The following is a 19,021-nucleotide window of genomic DNA, read 5'->3' on the forward strand; positions in this document are numbered from 1 at the left end:
GATACCAAATAAGCCAAAACCATTCTTATGTAAACAGGAGAGTACAATGAAATAATCTTTATAATTACTACAATTGGCATTACAGTAACAGCTCACAGAACCTGAACCTGACTTCAGATTAGATAAATATCTCTTTTTTATGTCTGGTATGATTCCCTGTTTTGAGCATTACACTGAAATTATTTCAGAAAATGTCCCTGGTCTTAAAAAGAATGTAGAAAATAATACTTCTTCAAAGTTATAAGGTGAAATCTACTACAGGAAAGAGATACAGAAGTATTACAAAGATTTTAGCAGTTGATGTGTTAGACAAATGATCAAGATCTATGTAAATAATAGAAAATGGCCAGGCTGAAGAAATGGCTCAGAGGTTAAAAGCACTGTCTGCTCTTCCTGAGGTCCTGATCTCAATTCCCATCAACCACATGGTAACTCATACCCATGTAAAATGAGATCTGGTGCCCTCTTCTGGACTGCAGGCATACATGCAGGTAAAACGCACTGTAAATAATAAACAAATCCTTTTAAAAGTATCTAAATATACAATATTTAGGGAGAGATTGTCGAAGTTCATATACGGATTTTATTAAATTACAGCACATTACAACAAAAACAAAACCCAATATAGATCAAATGAAAAAAGTAGCATATATTTTTATTTTTTAATTATTTTAAAATAAAAATATATTTTTTCTTCATCTATTCCTTCCCATAAAACCTCATTACTGTCTCTAAAACTCATGGCTTCCTTGCACACACACACACACACACACACACACACAGAGAGAGAGAGAGAGAGAGAGAGAGAGAGAGAGAGAGAGAGAGAGAAAGAGAGAGACTCATGATGCATACAATTTTAATTGTGTGCTTGTGATATTCATATAACTTTATGGATGAGCCATTGATAGTAGGTAACTAATTCGGGTCTCTTTCCTGAGGAAGACTATTTCTCCTGCTTTTAGCATTTCTTTATTTTTTAATATGATATTTGGCTTTATTGTTTTATCACATACAGTAAGCTTACTTCATTCTTAACGTAGGAATCTACACTAAATAATTTTATGTTAATTTCATATACCCTTCCCCAGCCCTGCTCCCCAACCCACCCATTTCCAATTCCCCACCCTGGCATTATCCTGTACTGGGGCATATAATCTTCATAAGACCAATGGTCTGTGCTCCCATTGATGGAAAACTAGGCCATCCTCTGCTACATATGCAACTAGAGACACAAGCTCTGGAGGGTACTTGTTAGTTAATATTGTTGTCCCTCATATAGGGTTGCAGACCCCTTTGGCTACTTGGATACTTTCTCTAGCTCCTTCATTGGGGACCCTGTGTTTCAACCAATAGATGACTGTGAGCATCTATTTCTGTATTTGCCAGGCACTGGCATAGCCTCACAAGTGATAGCTATATCAGGGTCCTGTCAGCAAAATCTTGCAGGCATATGCAATTGTGTCTGGGTATGATGGTTGTTTATAGGATGAACCCCAGGTGAGGCAGACTCTGAATGCTCCTTCCTTCCATCTCAGCTCTGAATTTTGTCTCTGTAACTCCTTCTATGGGTATATTGTTCCCCATTCTAAGAAGGAACGAAGTATCCACACTTTGGTCTTTGTTCTTCTTGGGTTTCATGTGTTTTGGGTATTCTAAGTTTCTAAGCTAATAACCCCTTATCAGTGAGTCTATGTCACATGTGTTCTTTTGTGACTGGCTTACCTCACTCAGAAGGATATCCTACAGATCCATCTGTTTGCCTAAGAATTTCATAAATTCATTGTTTTTAATAGCTGAACAGCACTCCATAATGTAAATGTACCATATTTTCTGTATCCATTCCTCTGTTGAGGGACATCTGAGTTCTTTCCGGCTTCTGGCTATTATAAATAAGACTGCTACAAACATAGTGGAGCATGTGTCCTTATTACAAGTTGGGGCATCTTCTCAGTATTTGCCAGGAGAGGAATTGCTGATTCTTCCAGTAGTACTATGTTCAATTTTTTGAGGAACCGCCAAGCTGATTTCCAGAGTGGTTGTCCCAGCATACAATCCCACCAGCAATGGAGGAGTGCTCCTCTCCAGCATCTGCTGTCACCTGAGTTTTTGATCTCAGCCATTCTGACTGGTATGAGGTGGAATCTTAGAGTTGTTTTGATTTGCATTTCCCTGATGTTTAAGGATGTTCAACATTTGTTCAGGTACTTCTCAGCGATTCAGTATTCCTCAGTTGAGAATTCTTTGTTTACACCCATGTTTTAATAGGGTTATTTGGTGTTCTGGAGTCCAGTTTCTCAAGTTCTTTGTATATATTGGATGTTAGTCTCCTATTGGATTTAGGATTGGAAACGATTCTTTCCCAATCTGTTGGTGGCCTTTTTGTCTTATTGACAGTGTCTTTTGCCTTACAGAAGCTTTGCAATTTTGAGGTCCCATTTGTCGATTCTTGATCTTACAGTACAAGCCATTGCTGTTTGGTCTATTCAAGAATTTTCCCCTGTACCCATATCTTCGAAGCTCTTTCCCACTTACTCCTCTATAAGTCCCAGTGTCTCTGGCTTTGAGTGGAGTTCCTTGATCCACTTAGACTTGAGCTTTTACAAGGAGATAAGAATGGATCAATTATCATTCTTCTACATGATAACTGTCACTCGAGCCAGCACCATTTGTTGAAAATGCTGTCTTTTTTTCACTAGATGGTTTTAGCTCCCTTGTCAAAGATCAAGTGACCATAGGTGGGTGGGTTCATTTCTGGATCTTCAATTCTGTTCCATTGATTTGCCTCTCCGTCACTGTACAAGTACCATGCAGGTTTTAATCACAATTGCTCTGTAGCACAGCTTGAAGTCAGGCATGGTGATTCCACCAGAAGTTCTTTTATTGTTGAGAATAATTTTGCTATCCTAGGTTTTTTTGTTATTCCAGAAGAATTTGCAAATTGCCCCTTCTAACTCTGTAAAGAATTGAGTTGGAATTTTGATGGGGATTGCATTGAATCTGGAGATTGCTTTCGACAAGATAGCCATTTTTTACATCTGAGATCTTTGATTTCTTTCTTCAGAGACTTTAAGTTCTTATCATACAGATCCTTCACTTCCTTAGAGTCCCACCAAGGTATTTTATATTATTTGTGACTATTGTGAAGGGAGTTATTTCCCTAATTTCTTTCTCAGCCTGTTTATCCTTTGTGTAGAGAAAGGCATTGACTTTTTTTGAGTTAATTTTATATCCAGCTACTGCCCTGAACCTGTTTATCAGGTTTAGGAGTTCACTGATGGAATTTTTAGGGTCACCTATATATATTATCATATCATCTGCAAATAGTGATAATTTGACTTCTTCCTTCCAATTTGTATTCACTTGATCTCTTTTTGTTGTCTAATTGCTCTGGCTAGGACTTCAAGTACTATATTGATTGAATAGGAATCGAGAAAGTGGGCAGCCTTGTCTAGTCCCTGATTTTAGTGGGATTGCTTCAAGTTTTGCTCCATTTAGTTTGATGTTGGCTACTGTTTTGCTATAGATTGCTTTTATTATGTTTAGGTATGGGCCTTGAATTACTGAACTCTCCAAGACTTTTATCATGAATGGGTGTTGGATTTTGTCAAATGATTTCTTAGCATCTAATGAGATGATCATGTGGTTTTTGCCTTTGAGTTTGTTTATATAGTGGATTACATTGATGTATTTCTGTATGTTAAACTATCCCTGCATCCCTGGGATGAAGCCTACTTGGACATGATGGATGATTGTTTTGATGTGTTCTTGAATTTGGTTAGCAAGAATTTTATTGAGTATTTTTGTATTGATATTCATAAGGGAAATTGGTCTGAAGTTCAATATCTTTGTTGGGTCATTATGTGGCTTAGGTATCAGAGTAATTGTGACTTCATAGAATGAATTGGGTAGAGTACCTTCTGTTTCTATTTTGTGGAATAGTTTGAGGAGAATTGGAATTAGATCTTCTTTGAGGGTCTAATAGAACTATGCACTAAACCCATCTACGCCTGGGCTTTTTTAGGTTGGGAGACTATTAATGACTGCTTTTATTTCTTTAGGAGAGATGAGACTGCTTAGATGGTTAATCTAATCATGATTTAAATTTGGTAACTGCTATATGTGTAGAAAATTGTCCATTTCATACAGGTTTTCCAGTTTTGTTGAATATAGGCTTTTGTAGTAGGATCTGATGATGTTCTGGATTTCCTCATGTTCTGTTGTTATGTCTTCCTTTTTAGTTCTGATTTTTTGAATTAGGATACTGTCCCTGTGCCCTCTAACTAGTATGGTTAAAGGTTTATGTATCTTGTTGACTTTCTCAAAAAAAACAAACAAAAAAACCAAACAAAAAACAACAACAAAACAGCTTCTGGTTTGGTTGATTCGTTGTATAGTTCTTTTTGTTTCTACTTGGTTGATTTCAGCCCTGAGTTGATTTCCTGCAGTCCACTCCTCTTGGGTGAATTTGCTTCCTTTTGTTCTAGAACTTTTAGGTGTGCTATCAAGATGCTACTGTATGTTCTTTCCAGTTACATTTTGGCAGCACTCAGAGCTATGAGTTTTTCTCTTAAGACTGCTTTCATTGTATGTCCCATAAGTTTGGGTATGTTGTGCCTTCATTTTCATTAAACTCTAAAAAGTCTTTAATCCTTTCTTTATTTCATCCTTGACCAAGTTATCATTGAGTAGAGTGTTGTTCAGCTTCCACGTGAATGTTGGCTTTCTATTATTTATTTTGTTATTGAAGATCAGCCTTAGTTCATGGTGATCTGATAGGATGCATGGGATAATTTCAATATTTTTGTATCTGTTGAGGCCTGTTTTGTGACCAATTATATGGTCAATTTTGGAGAAGGTACCATGAGGTGCTGAGAAGAATGTATATCCTTTTGTTTTAGGATAAAATGTTCTGTAGATATCTGTTAAATCCATTTGTTTCATATCTTCTGTTAGTTTCAATGTGTCTCTGTTTAGTTTCTGTTTCCAGGATCTGTCCATTGATGAGAGTGTGGTGTTGAAGTTTCCCACTATTATTTTGTGAAATATAATGTACTTTGGGCTTAACTATAGTTTCTTTAATGCATGTGGATGATCTTTCAATTGGAGCATAGATGTTCAGAATTGAAAGTTCATCTTGGTAGATTTTACCTTTGATGAGTATGAAGTGTCCCTCCTTGTCTTTTTTGATAACTTTGGGTTGGAAGTCGATTTTATTTGAATTTAGAATGGCTACTCCATCTTGTTTCTTGGGACAATTTACTTGGAAAATTGTTTTCCAGCCATTTACACTGAGGTAGTGTCTGTCTTTATCCCTGATGTGGGTTTCCTGTAAGCAGCAAAATGTTGGGTCCTGTTTGTGTAGCCAGTTTCTTGGTCTATGTCTTTTTATTGGGGAATTGAGTCCATTGATGTTAAGACAAATCAAAGAAAAGTAATTGGTGCTTCCTGTCATTTTTGTTGTTAAAGTTGGGAATCTGTTCTTGTGACTGTCTTCTTTTAGTTTTGTTAAAGGATTACTTTCTTGCTTTTTCTAGGGTGTAACTTCCATCTTTTTGTTCGTGTTTTCCTTTTATTATCCTTTGAAGGGCTGGATTCATGGAAAGATATTGTTTGAATTTGGCTTTGTCCTGGAATTCTTTGGTTTCTCCATCTATGGTAATTGAGAGTTTTTCTAGGTATAGTAACATGGGCTGGAATTTGTGTTTCTTTGGATCTGTATAACAGCTGTCCAGGATCTTCTGGCTTTCATAGTCTCTGGTGAGAAGTCTGGTGTAATTCTGATAGGTCTGCCTTTATATGTTACTTGACCGTTTTCGCTTACTGCTTAATATTCTGTCTTTATTTAGTACATTTTTTGTTCTGATTATATGACAGGAGGAATTTCTTTTCTGGTCCAGTCTATTTGGAATTCTGTAAGCTTTTTGTATGTTTATGGGCATCTCTTCCTTTATGTTAGGGAAGTTTTCTTGTATAATTTTGTTGAAGATATTTGCTGGCCTTTTAAGTTGAAAATCTTCATTCTCATCTATACCTATTATCCTTAGGTCTGGTCTTCTCATTGTGTCCTGAACTTCCTGGATGTTTTAAGTTAGGATCTTTTTGCATTTTGCATTTTCTTTTATTGTTGTGTCCATGTTCTCTATGTAATCTTCTGTACCTGAGATTCTCTCTTCCATCTCTTGCATTCTGTTGGTGATCTATAGTTCCCTTTTTTCCCCCTAGGATTTCTATGTCCAGAGTTGTCTCCCTTTGGGTTTTCTTTATTGTTTCTATTTACATTTTTAGATCTTGGACGGTTTTGTTAAATTCCATCGCCTATTTGGTTGTGTTTTCCTGTAATTCTTTAAGGGATTTTTGTGTTTCCCCTTTAAGTACTTAACACCTGTTTAGCAGTGTTTTCCTGTAATTCTTTGAGGGACTTTTGTCCCTCTTTAAGGACTTCTAACTGTTTAGCAGTGTTCTCCTGTATTTCTTTAAGTGAGTTATTAATGCCCTTCTTAAAATCCTCTACCAGCATCATGAGATATGATTTTAAATCCAAATCTTGCTTTTTGGGTGTGTTGGGGGTATCCAGGACTCACTGTGGTGGGAATACTGGATTCTGATGATGCCTAGTGGTCTTGGTTTGTGTTAGTATGTTTGCATTTCACCATCTGTTAATCTCTGGTGTTAGATATTCTAGCTGTCTCTTGTTGGAGTTTGTTCCTCCTGTGATTCTGTTAGCCTGTCAGCACTCCTGGGAGTCCAACTCTCTCCTGAGTCCCAGTGGTCAGAGCAGTCTTTGCATTCAAGCTCTGGTCTTGCAGGGAAGGTGCACAGAGGTCTGAAGCTCAGCTCCACCTCCTGGCTGAAAATTAAGGCCTGAAGTGACCCTGTCCAAGAAGCTTTGTTTCTCTGTTGCCGTGTGTGCTCTCCTGTGCGGGCTGGTGCCTGAGAGACCCGAGATACAAGATCTTAACATTTTTTTATTATCTAGAATTGTTGACAAGAATGAGAAAGGAGAAAAATTTTAAAACTTTTTACTCTCTAATGAGAAATGTGTCTCTTCAGTATATTATTTATTAATCAAGGATAAAGGTATTTGCTAAATAATTAACTGATATATATATATATATATATATATATATATATACTTGTATTTAATTGATTAGCTAATGAGAATATAAGAACAAGATAATCTTTCTGAAGTTGAAAGACTAATATAGGATGAATTTAGGAAGGATGATGGCAAAAGCTGTAACAGAAAATACATCATCTTGAATTATAAGAGACTGCTTGAGTAAATATATATTTATCTGTGATTTTCAACATTGTATTAAGAGACATTGAAGATTGACAGACTTAGGGAAAAAATATGGTGTTATCACCCAAGCAAAACTAATTAAAAACTAGTAAGGACTTACTCGTGCAATGTTGAAATAAAGTGATGATTTTGAGTATACACAAATAGAACAGATCCGTCCTTCATAATCTCCAAGTGCCCCTCCTCTACAGACAGTAAAGTAGCCTCTTCCCCTTTTCCTCCCTTTCTCTCCTCCTCTTCTCTCCTTTCTTCTCTTCTCCTTTGTTTTCTCTCTCTACTTTTGTCTAATCAAATATTTACATGCAACCACTGGTCACTGTGATGGCAGAAACCTTACAGTGGAAACAATTCGATCATTCTCAGTAACACTAATTAGTGTTTATATGGGCTTAGCTATGTCATGAGGGCCCAGGAGAGAGCACAGCTGGTAGTACTAATTACAGTTAAGGACTAAGCAATTAAAATAAAATGATCTGCCGTATAGAGGCCAAAGCACAAGGAAAGCAGGTAATGTATGTGTGAGATGCCCAGGATGTGTTTCCTGGAAAGAGAAGAGAAAGGAGAAAGTCAAGCTTCTCCTGAGGGCACAGCAAAGTAGAAATATGCTTATCAGATTGCTGGACTTGTTAGAGGTTCCAGCTTCTGGATAATGGGACACAGCTCTTTCAAGAGTATGCATCATTAAATGCTTATGTAAGTTGCCTGTTAATATAACTGTGCCTCTTCACATTTAACCTCATATTAGGCTGGACAAATCACTACATTAAAATTTGAATAATTATTTATTCTAAGTGTCAGTATTAAAAATTAAACAACTAGAGTTAGAATTTGTGTTTAAATGATTGCTTATGCCCTTTCTAAAATTCTGCCCAAATCACAAAACATGGCTTATGAAAATCTAAGATAGTCTTTTCCTCTGATTTTTACATTTTTGGCTAAGCTCTATAGTGGACTAAACAAAACCCAATTTACCTTCACTACCTAAAAGTATGTATGCTTTTTGTGATAGAGACTAATAAAAATAATATGAGAAGCATAATATAAAAGTCAATGTGCCCTACAACATGCTTCTTGGCTTTACATATTTCTTCTCTGGATGTATAGAATAGCCCTGATATAGCTGAGAGGTTGCTCATATCCAGGTAAGCATAAACTGATCAAAATACCATATATATATATATATATATATATATATATATATATATATATATCTTTAAATTTACAACTGGGACAGCTGTTTACTATGCAGGAGTGAGTACCAGAGGTGTGATCCTGAGAATCCACAGAAGTGTCTGGTGGGTTTTGGTGGCAGTTGGTCATCTCAGGGCTTCAGAAGGAGAGGCAAGGGGCCACGGGAGCAAAGACTAGCTAAATCTATGTATTCTAGGTTCAGCAGACCTTGCCTAAATGTATAAGCAAGAGAGAGATCAAAAATTATACCTGATATCAACTTCTGGCCTCCATACACACACACACACACACACACACACACACACACACACACACACACACAACATACACATACAAAAATGTAATATTTTATTAAACACTTAATCTGGGTTAGGTATTTAACTCGATGATTTCAATGCATTATCAATAATTCTGGTGATATGAAATAAAATTTGTACTAATATTTCTTGGGTGTTAAAAGAAGCCAAGTGACTTGACTTTTGTAAGTCCCATGTTACGACTATAACATGATGACTGTGGTAATTATCTCCCAGTGGCTTATTAGCCTTGTTGTTATAATATGGAGGTAATTGGATGAATGTGTGACTGACTGACTGACTGACTGACTGACTGACTAACTGACTGACTGACTGAATACTATGCTGTGTCCCCCAACAATAACTAACGGAGAGAAAAGTCAGAAACAGTGACTTCTAAGTCATAGCCCAGAAGACAGTTAAGGTCAGATGCAAGTGTCTAGCTTAAAAATGAGAGTTAATTGCATTTCTAATTGCATTTGTCAATAACTCCGACTTTTTCCTTCAGCGTTTTTGCACTCTTGGGTAAAAAGCTCATGGTTAGAATACATTTGGAGGAAGCCAAGCCTTGATCAATGACTAGTAAGGGCAACAGCCTAGAAGCAAAAGGTTATACTACTGCTAAGCTACTGAAACAAAGACCTGCCTATACTAAATGACTAGTAATGGAGAAAAAGCATTTACCCTCCTAGGTACACATGACCTACAAGAGGGTGAGGGGCATCTTGCTGCCATTTAAAACATGGATTATGTGGTTTAAATCATATCCCAACATCTCTTTCAAAGCTCAGCTCATGTAAACATTTCTACTTCTTGTTACACAAATCAATCCTCCAAGTTAGCATCCATATATCATTATAATAGAGCCATCCTAAGCTGAATTCAATATGGTGACATGTTTATGACTCTTTTATTTACTTTAAAGAATATTATGGAAGGTGTGTTTATTTTGTAATGCTATTAGCAAACTATACTGCCACAAATCTTAATGTAATTCCTTCCAATCAAGACAAGAGACACAAAAGCTGCAAAGGAGGTACTGTAAAAATTTGCTAATATATTTGGTACTTTGTAAAATCTACCACAAATCAAATAAAAGTTATTAAAAGTGCAAAGACAGTGCTTGTAAGACATGGTACTAGGTAAAAGATTAATGAATGAGAGGTCTATTTTTGAAATGAAATATGTAATCAAAAATGAATAAAGCATTAAAACAAGTCACTCTTTGAAGAAGCAAATTAATTGGTAAGTAGGCATATTACAGGAACTTCAACCACAGTAATGGCCAAGGCATATAAATTAAGGTAACAGTGAGAAAGTGTGGTTCACCCATTAAGCAATTTTGACCAACAAGTATGGTAAAAGCAACAGAGGGTCTTACTACTAGTACCCTCATAAAGATGCAGAAATTGGAACTGAGTATATGTAAATCCTTAACCACTGAAGGAAATATGCTTTTCTCTGGTGGCCTTCCAGACCAAGACACATGGCAGTTGAGTAAGTTAAGTGGCCCTAGCCATGTGTACCAGAAAAAAAATTTGCACAGACAAACACTGAATTTTTGACTCAAGAAACAGTGATTGGCAATATTCCCATTATGCTTTTTAAGTGGTTTGCAGAAAAAAAAATTAACCAAACAATGCCAACCACTAAATGCTGGTAAACTAAAGTGTCCTAAAATATGTAAATTAAGAAAATCTTCTTTAGAGACTCTTGGTCTTACGAAGATCATATGCCCTAGTACAGGGGAATGCCAGGGCCAGGAAGTGGGAGTGGGTGGGTTAGGGAGCAGGGCAGGGGGAGGGTATAGGAGGCTTTGGGGATAGCATTTGAAATGTAAAAAATTCAAAATAAAAAAAAGGAAAGTCTTCTTAAGGAAAGACTATCCAGAGACTGCACCACCTAGGGATCCATCCCATCTGCACACACTAAATCCAGACACTACTACTGATGCTAAGAAGTGATTGCTGACAGGAACCTGGTTATAGATGTCCCTTGAAAGGCTCTGCCAAAGCTTGACCAATACAGATGCAGATGCCTGCAGCTAACCATCACACTAAGCATGGGGTCCACAATGGAGAAGTTAGAAGAAGGAAAGAAGAATCTTAAGGGGTTTGCAACCCCACAGGAAGAGTAACGTCAACCAACCAGACACTCCAAAGCTCCCAGGGACTAAACCACCAACCAAAGAGTACACATGGAGGGACCCATGGTTCCAACTGCATATGTAGCAGAAGATTATCTTATCAGGCATCAATGGGAGGGGATCCCCTTGGGTCCTATGGAGGCTCAATATCCCAGCACAGGGGAATCCTAGGGCTCTGAGATAGGAGGGGGTGGGTGGATGGGGAGCACCCTCATAGAAGCAGAGGGGATGAAGTAGGGGATAGGGGGTTAACTGAGAAGGAGGGGAGCATTTGAAATGTAAAAAAATAAAATAAGCAATACTTTTTTTTTATAGAAAAAGTAAGAAAAAGAGAGAGAGGGAGAGAAAAAGTCTTCTTAATATGTGTGAAGTAAAATAGAAAAAAAAAAAAAAAAGAAGGGAGAGAAAAATCCAGAACAAATAGTGTTTAAAAACAAGAAGAGATGGAGGACAAAAGAGGCTAACAGAATAGCACCAGATTATGTGAGGCAGAAGTTTGTCTTTCATTTGTATTAGAGACTAGTTCATCGGCAATGTTTATGAGAACAGTTTGGGGAGTGGACAATATGTAGTAAGATGAGGGGTGACTGAAAGCATGGCAAACCCTCCCCTAACTTATTTTTATGAATTCACCATACACAACATTTCTACATGCAGAATACACACAGTCATAGGACTAACCACTGAAATAAAACACAGGCCACTCAGGCCAGAGACTCAGATAGACTAAATGCAGATCTTCAACTCTTCCTCAGCTCCTCCAAATCCCTCAGTCTCAACCTCAGCCCTACAGCAGTACACTTGTTGCACCTTCTCTTTCCCGCCCCTGCTTCTATCTCCAGTAGACCACACTGATCTTTACCTCCTAATTTCCCTCACTACCTCATTGCTTTATCCCAGTCCTCACTCAAGCAAGCGCTCTCTGGGAAACTCACAGGGTACTCTGGCCAGAGAAGTGGGTAGGCCACCTGTAGATCTTTACCTATCACTCTTCTCCAAATCCAATCCCCTAGCCTCATGCCCACCTCTGCAGCAGAGCACTTCCTAACTCTCTAGCCCCAATCCCAGGGAACTCAGCAGATCCTGATAGAATTCCCTTCTTTCCACCCTCCTGGGACCCTATCAGCACCACCCTTCTTCTTGTCCATTCTCATTCCTAAAGTTAACTCTGAATACCTAGAAACCCATTTTACCTGGAACACCGTGTCTACACCTATTAGGATCCCTTAGAATTTCTTCTAAGACACAAAGAAAGGACAGAAACCAAGGAAGAAAACCCCCAACCAACAAAAACAAGACCAGCTATCAGCACCTAAAATGACAATCTTCCTAAACCAAACGGCCTAGACACCAGCTTAAAAACACGATCAGTAGAAATTAATTTTGTTACTTTTTTGATTTCTCTGTGTAGTCCTGACTGTCCTGGAACTCACTCTGTAGACCAGGCTGGCCTCAAACTCAGAAATCTGCCTGCCTCTGCCTCCCAAGTGTTGGGATTAAAGGCCTGCGCCGCAACAACCGGCTGTTACTTTTTTTATGTGGAATGATCCTATTTCAGTATCACTTATGCAAGTGCCTTCCATCTCCCAACTAATTTCACATTTATTTTCATTTATTTATTTATTTGTTATTAGGTATTTTCTTCATTTACATTTCCAATGCTATCCCAAAAGTCCCCCATACCCTGCCTCCCACTCCTCTACCCGCCCACTCCCACTTCTTTGCCCTGGCATTCCCCTGTACTGAGGCATATAAAGTTTGCAAGACCAATGGACCAAAGAAAATTGTAGACAGGTTAAACACCCTACCTATCAGTGAAGATGTTTATATAATTAGATAGGAGATTATCTTTTGGCTTCAAAATAGGGTTAATTTTCTTAGCTAAAAATGATACTATGAAGAGAAAACAACAAAAAGAATGTTCTCGCAGGGGCTGCAGAGATGGCTCTCACAGGGCAGAAGGAGAGAGGGGGAAAGAAGGAGGGAGGGACGAACAGACTGAGACTGAAAGTAGAAGTTATTCTTTGAAAAAAAGGAAAATGGGATTTAGGTGAGGTACCAAGAAGACATGAACTTTATCATTTATATTTTACTTTTTTTATACAAAACAATCTGAAGCAAATAAGATAAAAAATTAGTTAATTATTAAAGGTATTGGATATGTGAGAAAGAAAATACAATCAGTGACAGTCAGGACAACATGTGTCTACTGACTAGAAGCTGGCAACCCTACTGCAATAGCCCCTGAGTATTCCAACATAGTTGAAGCATAAGACAGGCACGTAAAATAGCTCTCTTGAATATGATAGAGCTACTTAAAGAGGAAATGGATGTATCCCTTCAGGAAAGTTGTGAAAACACTAACAGCAGAAGGAAATGATTAAAATGGTTTAATATTTTTAAATGAAAATAAAGTAATAAATGAAACCCAGACTGAGGGAAACTTTGAAATGAAACACTCAAACAGGAACCTCAGAGGCAAGTCTCACTAACAGAACACAAGAGATAGAAGATAGAACCTTAGGCATTGAAGACATGATAAAAGACAAGAATACCTCAGTAAAAGAAAATGTTAAACCTAAAAACATTCTGGCACAAAGCATCGAGGAAATCTGGGGAATTATAAAATGTTCAAATCTACAAATGATATGACTAGAGGAAAAAGAAGAAACTAAGTTAAAATGTCCCAAAAATATTTTCTACAAAATAAACTTCCATAAGCTAAAGAATAAAATATCTATCAAAGTACAAGAAGCGTGCAGAACACCAAAAGACGAACTAAAAGGGAAAGTCTTCTCAGCACACAATATTCAAAACACTAAATGTAAAGAACAGTAATAACAAATATTAAAAGCTGTAAGAAAAAAGACCAAGTAACGTATAAAGGCAGACCTATTAGAATAAAGGCAGACTTCCAATGGAGACTGATGTTCTACATTCTCTAAAAGGCCACCTAAGCCAGCCCATACTACTATACCCAGCAAAACTTTCAACAATAATGGATGGGAGAAATCAGACATTCCATAATGAAACCAAATTTAGACAATCCCTATGTACAAATTCAACCCTGCAGAATGCACTAAAAGAAAAACTCTAATCTAAACAGGTTAACCAAACACATGAAAACACAATCAATCCCAGTCCAGAAAATCAAAAGATTGGAAACACACACACACACACACACACACACACACATGCACACACCACCATCACCACCACCACTACAAAACAATATGAAATGACAAACATAGCTTATTGATACTTGTCAACACCAATGGTCTCAATTCCCCAATAAAACACAGACTAACAAAATGGATGTGAAAATAGGATCCTCTCCCTCTTAATCTCTTTCTTTCTAGCCTTTCCTCTCTCAAATTCTCTCTCTCAAATTCTCTCTCTCAAATTCTCTCTCTCTCTCTCTCTCTCTCTCTCTCTCTCTCTCTCTCTCTCTCTCTCTCTCTCTCTCTCTCTCTCTCCCTTCTCTCTTTCCTCCTGCCTTTCTATAATAAAGCTCTAAAACCATAGAGAGTCTCTGCTCATCAAGACCTGCTACACTCACTCTCGAAGGTGTTGGGAACCTCTCTTCCCTCATCCCTCTCTCCTATAACCCTGGTGGCTTTAGCGAAGTAGCTCCGGGGATCCCAGGTAGCGCTGCCCCTTGGCCACCCCCTGAAGAGTGGCTCAGAGGTTTGAATGCCCACCCAGGGATGAGTGGAAAGTGCGTGGCAGCTCTCCCACACCTGACAGACCAGAGAATAGGGAAAACTCTGGTGGGGCGTGGATCTCCCCTTCCCCAGGGCCTCCCCTGGGCCCCCTTTTTAGTTTCCGACTGTTGTCCATGCTACTTAATAATCAATGTTGCAGTATGAAGAAGTAACTTAGAGGAGGTGGTTAAGCCATGGAGGCAGTAGGCCCCATGAGGAAGGTTGAGTCATTGTTCCATTTATGAGAAAGTAAAGGACTGTGGGGCTAGTTTTACTCTCTATTGCTCTTCCTCCATGTGAGGACTTAGATGTCACTCCCTCTAGATGGATAAATGATAAAGCTCCATTCCAAAGACAGGCGAGCTTCCCCAGACATTGGACCTGTCAGCACCATGATCTTGGATTTCTCATCCTCTAAAAATTTGAGGCATAAATTTATACTCTTCAAAAGTTAAGTACTTTGCACTGTTATATGATGGCAATACAATGGGTAAAAAACTAAAATGAGGTGAGAAAAATTGAGTACTGCTGTCAAAAGTAACTAAAGATGGCTTTCTACTGTCTGTAGAGGATGTGTTCTAGTGACCTTGTTGTATGCCTGGAATCATAACTAACCCATAACTAACTTTAAGCATAGAAATACAAATTTAACTTGTATTTAATGTTAAATAAATTCTTTTTTTTTTAGTTAAAAAAAAGAAAAAAGAAATTAGGGTCCATCCTTCTGCAATATCCAAGGAATACAATTTAACATTAAATTTAACATTAAAGATTGATATAGCCTCAGGGTAAAGGGGTGAAGAAGGATATTCCAAGAGATTGAACTTAGAGGCAAGCTGTTCTGGCCAATTTAATATCTGAGAAAATAGACTTCAAAGCAAAACTAATCAGAAAATAAAGGGGAAATTATATATTAATCAGAGAAAAAAATCTACCAAAAGGACATTGCAATTCTTCACATCTAAGCACCAAACACAAAGGAACTAAGTCCATAAAAGAAAAACTATTACAGATTATTATTGCATATCATAATCTTATACAATGATAGTGAGAGACTTCTGTACCCTACTCTCACCAATAAAGAGACAAAAACTAAACAGAGAAATGCTGAATCTAACTAAAGTTATAAGTCAAATAGACCTAACAAATAATTTCAGAACATTTCACCCAAACACACACTAAAAGTATATCTTCTTCTCTGCACCTCATGGAACTTCCTCTAAAATTGACCACATACTTAGAAGCAAAAAATGTCTCAACAGATATAAGTAAGCCAAATGATACCCTATACTGTATCTGATGACCACAAATTAAAGCTGGATGTCATCAAAAACAGAAACAACAGAAAGCTTGCAAACTTAGGGACAAAGAGTAAGTCTTTACTGAATTAAAAAAAAAATGAGTCAAGACAGAAATTAAAAAAAAAAAAACAAAAACTAAAGAGTTTCCAGAATTGAATGAAAATGAACATGCAACATATCCAAATTCATGTTACAGACTGACAACAGTTTGAAGAGACAAGTTCATAGCATTAAGTGCTTACATAAAAGAATTGAAGCTATCTCATACCAGTAACTTAATAGCACCCCTGAAAGCTTTAGAAAAAATTCACATCCAAAAGAAGTACATCCCAAGAAATAATCAAACTTGGTCTGAAAATGGGAAAAATTAAGTACAAAGAGTCAATGAAACAAAGAATTGGTTCTTTTAGAAAATCCATAAGATCCTTCTTCAAATTAACTACAAAATGAAGGAAGAATACCCAAATTAACAAATTTAGAAATGAGCCGGGTGTGGTGGTGCACACCTTTAATCCCAGCACTCAGAAGGCAGAGGCAGGCAGATTTCTGAGTTCAAGGCCAGCCTGGTCTACAAAGTGAGTTCTAGGACAGCCAGGACTACACAGAGAAACCCTGTCTTGAAAAACAAAAACAAAAACAAAAACAAATTTAGAAATGAACAGGAGACATAACAATGTGAAACACCAAGGAGATTCAGAGAATTTAAAGAGCATGTACTTCATTAAATTAAAATCTCTAAAAACAAAACAAAACAAAAGAAAAACAAAAAACCTGGTAATTGTCTTAACACATACCACTTATCAACGTTGAATGAAAATCAGTTAAGCAATTTAAACAGACTTATACCTCCTAATAAAATAATAACAGCCATTAAAATCTCCCAATCCCCAAACAAGAACAAAAAATCCAACTTGAGCTGGTTTTCATGCATAATTCTACTAAACTTTCAAAAAATTTAATGCTAATACACATGAAATTGTTACAAAAATAAGAACAGGAGGAACATTGCCCAATTCAGTTGACAAAACCATATTTACTTTGGTGTCCCAAGCATATAAAGACCCTACAAAGAAAGAGAACTAAGCCTAGCGTGGTGGCACACGCCTTTAATCCCAGCACTTGGGAGGCAGAGGCAGGCAGATTTCTGAGTTTGAGCCCAGCCTGGTCTACAGAGTGAGTTCCAGGACAGCCAGGGCTACACAGAGAAACCCTGATTCAAAAAACAAAACCAAAAAAAAAAAAAAAAAAAAAAAAGGAAGGAAGAAAGGAAGGAAGGAAGGAGAGAGAGAGAGAGAGAGAGAGAGAGAGAGAGAGAGAGAGAGAGAGAATTACAGGCCTTGTGTACATAGGTGCAAAAATTCTCATTAAATACTTGAAATCCATCCTAAAACAGATCATAAACCTCATCTACCATGATCTTCATGTCAGAAATGCAGGGATATTTCAACATAAGTAAACCCATAAATGTAAACCGCAAATATAAATAAACTGAAAAAAAAAACCCACAACCACATGATCATATCATTAGCTACAGAAAATGCCTTTGACAAAATCCAACACCTCTTTAGTTTAATAGTCCTAGAGAAATTAGGGATATTAGGGACATACCTCAAGATAATAAAGGCAGAGCTACAGTAATAAACACTAAATGATATTGGCAGAAAAACAGACACATGGATCAATGAATTAAATTGAACATTTAGACATAAGTTCACCTACCTATAGACATTCTTTTTTCTTACTTTTTTTTTTGATAAAGCCAGAAATACACACTGAGGGATGGAGACCATCTGAGAAGCTTCATCCTGCAGGAAATAGGAACAGATACAGAGACCCACAGCTAGACACTATGCAGAGTGTGAGACCTTGGAATTCAACACGAAACTGGGTATCTTCACTAAATCCCTTCCCTCGGGGCTCAAGAAACTCCGTGGAATAGCACAGTCATTATCATGGTGGGAAGCATGGCAGAGTCTAGCAGACAGATGAAGGCTATGTCTGCAAAGGCATACAGATGAAGGCAGACAGATGAAGACTATCTACTGCAAGCAGCCAGGAGAATGGTCTTGATCACTCTGGCCAGACTTGAGCACATACATAAAACCTCAAAACCACACCTCAAGAGTGACACATTTTCCATGGGCAAGTAATATTCGAACCACCACATATGCTATAATAAATTGTTGTCAAATAAAAGAGAAAAAAAAACAAAATAAAACATGAGCAACTCAAAGGTCACAGCAGGATAGATTTATTAAATATAGCCACATATATTGTGTTGTACAAATTCCAGGCATGTGAGAAAGTCTCAGAAGATTGCTTAATTATTCATCTATGCCTATGGTTTTCACATCTAGGGATTTAGCTAATTAGGAATCAAATATATTTGAGAAGCCAGGTATAGCAGCTCATGCCTATAATCCCAGCACTTGAGATACCAGGAAAGGAGGATTTCCATGAGATTGAAACCACCCTATAATTCATAGTAAAATTCAGGGTTCTAAAGCTACAGAATAAGACCATGTCTATGAACAAAAGGAAAATCAGTGCATCTCAACTGAATGTAAGGAGAATTATATGGAAAATAACACAAATTGTATATCTTTTTTTTCTTGTGGTTATTCTCCAAACAGTAGTAAGATATTTATTTCAGAATACTTATATACCTGAGGTATTATAGGAAATCTAGAAGTGGTATAAAATATATTGGAAGATGTGGCAGATTGAACATAGCATTTTCTACAAAGATTTTGAGCTCTTTCAGATTTAACTGTCTACAGGAAATTCTAGAACCAGTCTCCCACAGTTATAAAAAGTATCATCATCTTATTAAAATAAAAAAATAAAATGAAATACATCACATATGTATCTAACTGTATAAGATAGATGTGTGAATATATATACACACACACACACACACACATATATATATATATATACACACAATGAAAGATAACAGAATTCACTGTAGTGATCATCTCTTTGGTCAATGCATTCTCATGTCTTTAATGCTTTGCTAACTAACTGCAGAGAAACATGTCAGTGAACTAGAGCTTCATTTGCAAGGAGAGAGCCTCTCA

The sequence above is a fragment of the Mus caroli genome, unplaced genomic scaffold (assembly GCF_978045245.1).
Source record: "Mus caroli unplaced genomic scaffold, Mus_caroli_1 scaffold_6, whole genome shotgun sequence".
Taxonomy (NCBI): domain Eukaryota; kingdom Metazoa; phylum Chordata; class Mammalia; order Rodentia; family Muridae; genus Mus; species Mus caroli.